This window comes from Macaca mulatta, chromosome 8 (assembly GCF_049350105.2).
Source record: "Macaca mulatta isolate MMU2019108-1 chromosome 8, T2T-MMU8v2.0, whole genome shotgun sequence".
Taxonomy (NCBI): Eukaryota; Metazoa; Chordata; class Mammalia; order Primates; family Cercopithecidae; genus Macaca; species Macaca mulatta.
Genome location: NC_133413.1, coordinates 19,818,396 through 19,827,579, shown reverse-complemented (window position 1 = coordinate 19,827,579; position 9,184 = coordinate 19,818,396).

Here is a 9,184-nt window from a genome sequence, read left to right as displayed (position 1 = left end):
TAAACTTTTATTCTCTTTTGACTTATGTTCAGTAGCTTAATATTCTGAAGACCAGCTTGACCAGAAGGAATGCTGTCCAAGAAGTCACCACTGATTATTTTCTATCAAGTAGCTACAAATCCAGGCGAATATGCAAAACAGGTGTTAAGCAGAGGTTCCTAAAAACATACAGTGTGAGTTCTTGCATCTCCTGTTCTTAAGTTTGCCTCTGGTGGTTTTATTTCTTCCCTGCAGTGTCAACTAGTACTTGCCATTTCCCATCTCCCTCCCCCTGTCCCATGACTCCACTCCTGTGACCTAATAATGCCTTTTAGCTGCATTAGATTAATTGCACCATTTGTTAGAAAATCCAGGGAGGATGTAAGAAGAGAGAAAGTTAATAGCTGACTCACGTGTTTCTCACTGAATCTTAATCCCATGTGTTCAATACTGCGAAAATCAAAGGCTAAGATAACCTCAAAACTGGAAGGGTCCTTAAGGCAATATTAAATAAAAGGTGCTCAAAGTCACTCCGCTAATTAGAAACATCCATCTTCTAAGCTGCCTTTTGGATTCTCCTGGACAATGATACACATGTTGATAAAGTTGCAACCTCAGTAATCTAAAACTTAAAACTAAGACTTCTATTCATCTGATTCCAGCTAAGGAAAATGATGACCAAATCGGAAAGGTCGATATAAACATTATTGTTTGGCTTTAGGACAGTGGGATACAAATGTCTTTCCTCCCACTGCATTTATTATTAACACATATATCCTCATTTCTAAAATGAGGTAAAAACACTAACCCATTATTATATACAATGGAATTTCTTGTAATACCTAATAGTATTCATGGGTAATGACAATGACACCAAATAAATATAAGCTGGGAATTCAGGACTTAAAAAATAAAGCAATTGTCTCATTATTCTTATGTCAGAAGCAACTGTGTGTAAATTGTACAATTTTTAAACACAAAATTTTAGGATTTAGAAGATAAGTCTGACTAATGCTCCTATAACAATATAAATAAAGCTTTGTGTTAATATCAAAGATCAAATCTGAGTTAATTCATTATGTATTCCAAAACCTATTCAACATCTTTTAATATTTACTATTCTTGGAATATGGTGGGATAGGTAAAAGAGGGAACAAGAAAAGATACTGTAATTCTGAGTGTTAATTCTTATTCATTGGGAAGAGACAGATGAGGAAGGAATAAATGAAACTGTCTGTTGATATAATCTTACATATAGAAAACCCTAAAGATTTCACCAAAAAAAAAACTGTTAAAAGTGATCAATTCAATAAGGTGTAAGTTATAAAATCAACATGCAAAAGTCAGTAATGTTTCTATACACTAACAACAAATTATCTGGAAAGGAAATTTTAAAAATAATCTCATTTACAATAGCATCAGAAAAAAATACTTAAGAATAAATTTAACCAAGGAGGTGAATCATGTCTGCACTAAAAGCTATAAAACATTGATTAAAGAAATTGAAGATGACACAATAAATGGAAGGATATTCTGTGTTTATGGATTGAAAAAATTAGAATTGTTAAAATGTCCATAATACCCAAAGCAATGTTTACAGACTCAGTACAACTCCTTTTAAAATTCCAATGTTATTTTTTATAAAAATAGAAAAAAAATCCTAACATTCATATGGAACCACAAAGACCCTGAATAGCCAAAACAATCTTGAGCAAAAAGAACAAAATAGAAGGCATCACACTTCCTGATTTCAAAAATATTATGAATCTATTGTTCAAAAAAAAAAAAAACCAGCATGGCGCTGGCATAAAAACAGACACCTCAACCAATGAAACACAATAGAATGCCCAGAAATAACCCCAAGTATTTATGGTCAATTGATATTTGACACATGTACCAAGAACACAAAATTGGGAAAAAAGTCATTTTAATAAATGGCGTTCTTCTGCATGTGGATATACTTATCTCACACTCACATGCAAAAGTCAACTCAAAATGAATAAAATGCTTAAACATAAGACCTGAAACTGTGACACTACTGGAAGAAAATTGGGGATACTCTCCATGACATTGGTATAGGCAAGATTTCTTGGATAGGACTCCAAAAGCACAGGCCACAAGAGCAAAAGTGGGCTAATTGGGATCACATTCAACTCAAAAGCTTCTGCACAGCAAAAGAAACAATTAAGAGAAGTAACAGACAACCCACGGACAGGGAGAAAATATTCACAAACCATACATATATAAGAAACTCAAACAACTCAATAGCAAGAAAACAAAAAACATGATTAAAAATGCATAAAGGATCTGAACAAGAATTTCCCAAAAGAACAGAAAGGAATGGCTAACAGATGCATGAAAAAATGCTCAGCATCTTTAATCATCAGGGAAATGTAAATTTAAACCACAATGAGATATTGTCTCACACCTGTTAAAATGACTATCATCCAAAAGAGGAATGATAAGTGTTGGCAGGGATCTGGAGAATAGGAAACCCTTGTAAGCTGTTGGGAACATAAATTAGTACAGTCATTTTGGAAAAAAGTATGAAGTTTCCTCAAAACTAAAAATAGAATTACCATATGACCCAGCAATTCCACTCTGGATATATATTTAAAGGAATTGAAGTTGGTATGTTGAAGAGATGTCTGTGTTCCCATGTTCATTTCAGCATTATTCACAATAGCTAAGATGTGGAAGCAACTTAAGTGTCCATCTTTATTCAATGGTAGTATGAATAAAGAAAACATACTGTATTACACAATGGAATACTATATAGCCCTGAAAAAGAAGGAAATTTTGTCATTTGTGACAACATAGATGGAGCTGGAGGACATTGTGCTAAGTGAAATAAGCTGGGCATGGAAACCCAAATACTGTATCATCTTACTTGTTTATGGAATAAAAACAAATTTTGATCTCATAGAAACAAAAAGTATAGAGGTGATTACCAGCAGCTAGGGGAGAGGAGGGATGGGGAAAGGAAAGATGTTGATCAAAGGGTAGAAAGTCTCTGTTAGACTGGATGAATAAGATTTAGGGATTGATTGTACTGCATTTTGGCCATAATTAATAATAATGTGTATTTCATAATTTCTAAAAATAATAGATTTTTTAACATTCTGATCACACCAAAAAAATTATAAGGTGATGGATATGTTAATTACCTTGATTGACTCTTTCTATGATGTATATGTAGATCAAAACATCACACTGTATCCCATAAATGTGAACTATTGTCAATTATAAATAAATATTTAAGAAAACTAAAACTTACCCTGTACAGAAAAATGAATCATAAATATGATGCAGAAATATTGAACTTAATAAAGCCAGGCAGCAGGAATATAAGGTCAGTGTAGCTCTGCACATACTTGTTCTGAGATTCCGTTGCCCAAAGGTGTGAGGAGACCATAAACCCCTTGAGAACTGTGTATGTTTTCCCCCATTCTTCTTAGTGCTATATAAGCATGAGAGTTAGCATTTGGGAGGTAGAAGGGTTATAGAGAGAACCCTTTTTTGTAAAAGATGGGGCTTAGGCATGTGTGCTGAGGTTTACCCAGAGTTACAGAGCTAAGAAAAACCCTGGGTTTCCCAACTCCTTATCTGATGCTTGCTATTCTCTTGCTTGCTACCTCTGCTTCACAAATAAATAAATATTATTATTACAGGAAAAAACTGTAATAACCGCCCTCCAAAGCTGGGTTCTCCAGGGCATAAGGACTCCTCTGGATTTGCAATTATTTGTTAAGTTGAAGGTCCATTATGATGGAGAAAATGTAATACTTTTCTGTATGTGTTTTTAATGGGATTTGACCTGTGGTGCCTTCCTCTGAGAACTTAAGAATTTTCCAGCCATCCTTGAATATCTTTATGAAGGTAGCTAGAAAACAGTAGGAACTTTACAGAGGAGGAAACCAAGGGGTAAGGTGACTTCTGGAAGGGATATCAGTGAATGAGTGGAAAGCTAAAATAATGATGCGTTTAATCTTCATCAGCAAGGGCAGGGACTGAATGTGTCCAGAGGAAATACGGCTTGCTGAGAATGGTCTAATCAATCATGGTGGATGTAGGTCCAGTCACTGAACAGCCTTACCTCACAGCTTTTCCCTCACCCTGGGAAACAGACATTCCTGTGGCTTATCTAGTCATACACTTGCTCAGATATTGACAGCAATTTATTTTATTGCAAAATGTTCAGTTTCTTCTAATCATCTTTTTCTCTCTTCTTAGTGACCCCAGGGCACTAGTGAGCCATTCATCACACACAGAACCACACAAGGATGACTCACACATATATCAACAAGCTCTGTCTCTGTTTCTTACTTTATCCATCTCAATAGAGTGTCTTGAGATATTCTTAGTTAGATTAAAAGTGGATGTGAAAGGCGAGTCTGTCTATTCACTCCTTTACGTAACTGCAATGAAACTATAACTGTAATATGGGGTGCATATTGTTTGATTTTTTTAAATGGCAGTAACATTGTTTCAAGGCTATCCTCTGATGTTATGGGGTAGTCGAGAATATTTGCTTGTTACAAGGAACCACCGATTAGGGAACAGGCATTGGATTAGGATGAGAGAGATATATATATAAAATATATTTTTAATATATAAATATATATTTTATTTATATATAAAAATACATATTTTATATATATTTGTATATATAGATTTTATATGTATATATTATATATAATATATACATTTTATATGTATATAATATATACATATATAAATATATTATATATAAATATATATTATACATATAAATATATATGTACATATTTTATATATATATATATTTTTTTTTTTGAGACAGAGTCTCGCTCTGTTGCCCAGGCTGGAGTGCAGTGGCATGATCTTGGCTCATTGCAAGTTCCGTTTCCTGGGTTCACGCCATTCTCCTGCCTCAGCCTCCCGAGTAGCTGGGACTACAGGTGCCCGCCACCACACCCAGCTAACTTTTTGTTTTGTGTTTTTAGTTTCATTGTGTTAGCCAGGATGGTCTCGATCTCTTGACCTCATGATCCGCCCGCCTAGGCCTCCCAGAGTGCTGGGATTACAGGCGTGAGCCACTGTGCCCAGCCAGATGCTATATTTTTTAATAATCACAACAAATCCATGAGGTACATAATCTTACACCCATTCTATTGGTGAAAAAACAAGACTGTACAACAAGAAAGTGTCAGAACTGAGATGTGGAACGTGCACTCTCCACTACCCACACTGGGCTCCCCAGCATTGGTAAGAGATGAGACTGTTTTCTGTGCCTCAGTGTTATAATGTTGGCCATCGGCAATTGTCATCCCAGTTATTAGAAAGCCCTTTATGTGTCTCTGGGGCTGAATGTAGGTGCACAGCACAAGCACATGAGTATCCACAACAGCCTTGCTTTTCCTCTGTGCAGTGATATGTTGGAGGTTTTTAATAAACAGGATGATAAGAGAACATTCATTTCATGAGGTGGAAAACAAGAGGGACCTATTATAGAAGACAGATGGCAAGAATGAAAATGCCAGATAGTATGATCTCGTTTGAGGAACCAGACCCCCTGATTCTAAAGTTCAAGTTGCAGCTGCACCCACGTGCCTTGACTGCAATAAGGATCAAAGAAATGTGATGTATTTCTTGCTCATATACTGTGCTGTGCACATGAGTGTGTGTGTGTGTGTGTGTGCATCTCTGTGTGCACGTGTGCTCTAACAGGGCACAGCCAGGAGAGCCCAGTCAGAGAAATCTACAGCAGCAGTAGTACTGTTCTCTGCCTGACAATAAAACACCATGGAAGACTCGTCCCTGAAGAGAGGTCCCGGGCTCCCCGTGAGAACGGACTGAGGATGATAAAATGTGTGCATCTAGCGTCACATGCTTTTTGTTCTTCCACAGGGGCACTGCTCAGAGGTACTTTTCAGATACAACAGCTCATTTTGGAACGTCTCCCTGGCAGGTGACCTTGAAGCTTCTACTCAGGTTCTTTGGGGGTATAATTTGCTCCATCTAGAAATACAATTAAATTGAAGTCAACTTCTCAAATATTTATTAAACAGTAATTATGTGCACAGCAGTGTATTAAATACAAACCATGAAAGATGTAGAGGTTAATAAGCTATACTCTTTCAAGGAGTTAATTTTATAAGATATAAGAATTAAGATATTTATCTGAATAATGATCATAAAAGGCCGAGTGTTAAGAGTCCTATTTTACCACTGAGATGAGTCAAGGTATTGATAGAATTTTAACCACCAGAGTAAAGGGTGTTCTGCACAGAGAAACAGCATGGGCAGAGGCTAGGGGAAATAGCGTGTAGTCGTTTTGAGTGGTACATGGATTGCATGAGGGAGAATAAATGACAAGCCTGGCTGCAGGGACAAATTGGGATATATGGTGGACAGGGATGGAGAGAGAATCATCCCAGCTGGTGATCAGAAGGTCACTGGTGACTTTCCCAGCAGGTGTTTTGAAGAAGCGGTGTGATCAGAAGTCAGTTTGAAAAGCTATGTTGAGGAAAGTGGCATGTCGGGAGGTAGAAGCAGTTAAATGTCAACCAGTCTTACAAAGCATGTGGAGCTTAAAAGTTTCTATTGTAACAGCATATACTGCCTGCCGTTTTCTTTTTCTAGTGCTTGGCAGAAGACCCATTAACATAAAGCATTAACTCTTGATTAGCTAATGGAGAATCTTATACATCAACACAAGGTTGATAATTCTGACACTACACTTATGCAATTACAGTTTTCACTGTTGTGCTTAGAGGTAGTAGAGCAGCAGGATTAAGTAAATTTCAGTGTTTTAAATGACAATGAGAAGACAAAAGAAGAATTTCGTAAAGTGTTAGTCTGTTTACTGAAAGATAGTGAGTTAGACTGGCATTCAATAGGCTTTCCATAGCATGTGGAACATGCAAGAAAAGTTCTTTTCCCAAAACTACCTCAGAGAAGATCGCCACCAATTTGGCAGCCACTGCTACCACTTCTAAATAATTAGGTTGTGGCTTAGCTACTGGGTCTAATCGCAGGCTGGAAGTTAATGCTGTTTCAGTCCCTAAAGGAAATCCTCCTTGTTGCATTCATAGCTCAGAATGTTCCACAGTGTTTCTAAATAAACTCTGCAATCTGGAACTGGTTTGTCCTTTGGTCTGCAGAATTGGGTAATAGACCAATCGGGTGTTTTTGTTTGTTTGTTTTTTGGTTTTTTCTTGGTGGTTTTTTTGTTTTGTTTGTGCAGAAATACCTTAGCTGTTAGGAATTAAATGTAAGAGGTTTTCAACAATTCCTCCTAGCTCTTTCTGGCAAAAAGGTAATTGAGCGAAAAGGTTAACAGATTCAGAAACTTGAGGTTAAAAACATGTAGGAAGAAAATCGAGTTAATTCAAACTCCACCCCTCTTTCTTCATGTCCTTAGTCTGTTGCTTAAGCTTTTTGCAAATAATCTTTTAAGGAGGCAATTTGGATTAATTTAGTCTTTTGCATGACTCCAGGTACCAATTAAAAAATACATCCCAGTATTTTGGAGGGGAGGTTCTGATCTCTGTTTTTTCTAGGCATGCCTCGTGAGTAAACAATTCCGTCCAAGTTAAATGTCAGCGTTGTGGCCACGTTAATTCTAGGTTACCTTCAGAAAGGCTAACTCTACCTATGTACAGGGCCCAGTTCAGTTCTGTCTGACCCAGGCAGACCAAGGCCTCCTTGTAGGACTGGGTCCTGTTTCTGTCATGATTCTCAAATGCTCTCTCAAGCACAAAACCCTGGATTCAAAAGTCAAAAAGATCAAAATTACCTACCCTAAGGCCCTTAACTGGATCCAGTCTAGTTAACTGTTGAATCCAATTTGATTTTGAACCCTGTTCAGACTCTAACTTAATCAGATACCTGGCCTCTTAACTGAATCCAATTCAGTAGAACAGGAGGAAAAAAAAGGAGAGAGAGAAAAAGGAACAAAGGTTGTTCAGATAAACTTGGAGAGCTCAGAACACAAAATAAGTGGAACTCAGAATCCCAGAGAGAGGCTCACCCAGCAGTTCAGGCCCAGAAAAGAGATCCCTGGGCTCAATGGGCCCTGGAGGGCATTTGCATGATTGCTTTCTGTTCCTGGGGTGGTCACTGGAAGGTCAGATCCTGTCAACTGGATCAATCTGTTAAAGAAAAATCCAAGTTAAATTAAGTTTAACAAACTTTATTTGAGCAAGAAAAGGATTCTAGAACCAAGCACCCTCTACACTGAAGATGGTTCAGAATGTCCCCACCTCCGATGAGGTCAGCTACATTTATAACCAGAAAACAAGAAATGACATACAGAGACTACCTGATTCGTGCAGTTTGGCCTAGGCTTTATTTGAGCAGAATTTGTTAGTTTTCAGCCTGGGATCACTTGGTTACAAGGGTAAACTTCTAGTTTAGGTTACAACTTGTTCCTACATCAACTAAGGTATAGTTCACAAAGTAAGGAGACCACCTGGGGACAAAGCTTATTACCCAAATACAAAAGACACTTTGAACCAAACTTAATCTAACACTGTATTTAACACACTGAAGACATCACCAAGGAAAAAGAAAAAACCAATACTTTAACTCATGTGGTAGTGTACACCCACAGTCCCAGCTGCTCCAGAGGCTGAGGCAGGAGGATCGCTTGAGCCCAGGAGTTCAAGGCTGCAGTCAGTTAGCTATGTATGCAACACTGTACTCCAGCCTGGGCCACAGAGCAAGACACTGTCTCTAAAAACTGAAAAAATTTAAAAATGTATTCCTCCTGTCTAATTGAGGCTTTGTACCCTTTGACCACCATCTTCCCATTCCCCCACATCCACTGCTAGCCTCTTTTGATCACCATTCTACTCTGTTTCTTTGGTGTTGTTTTAAATTCTACAGATAAGTGAGAATTTGCTATTTGTCTTTCTGTTTCTGGCTTATTTCACCTCGTGTTCTCCAATTCCATCTATGTCGTCATGGCCTTTCTTTTTTAAGGCTCAATAATATTCCATTCTATCTACATACCATATTTTCTTTAACTATTTTTATGTGCTGATGAACATTTAGGTTGATGACATAACTTGGTGAATGTGAACAGTGCTCCAATGAACTTGGCAGTGATAGACATCTCTTTGATAAACTGATTTTAATCTTTTGTGTAAATACCCAGTAGCGGGATTAGCTGATCAAATACTAGTTCAATTTTTAGTTGTGTATGTTTTTTTAGGAAACT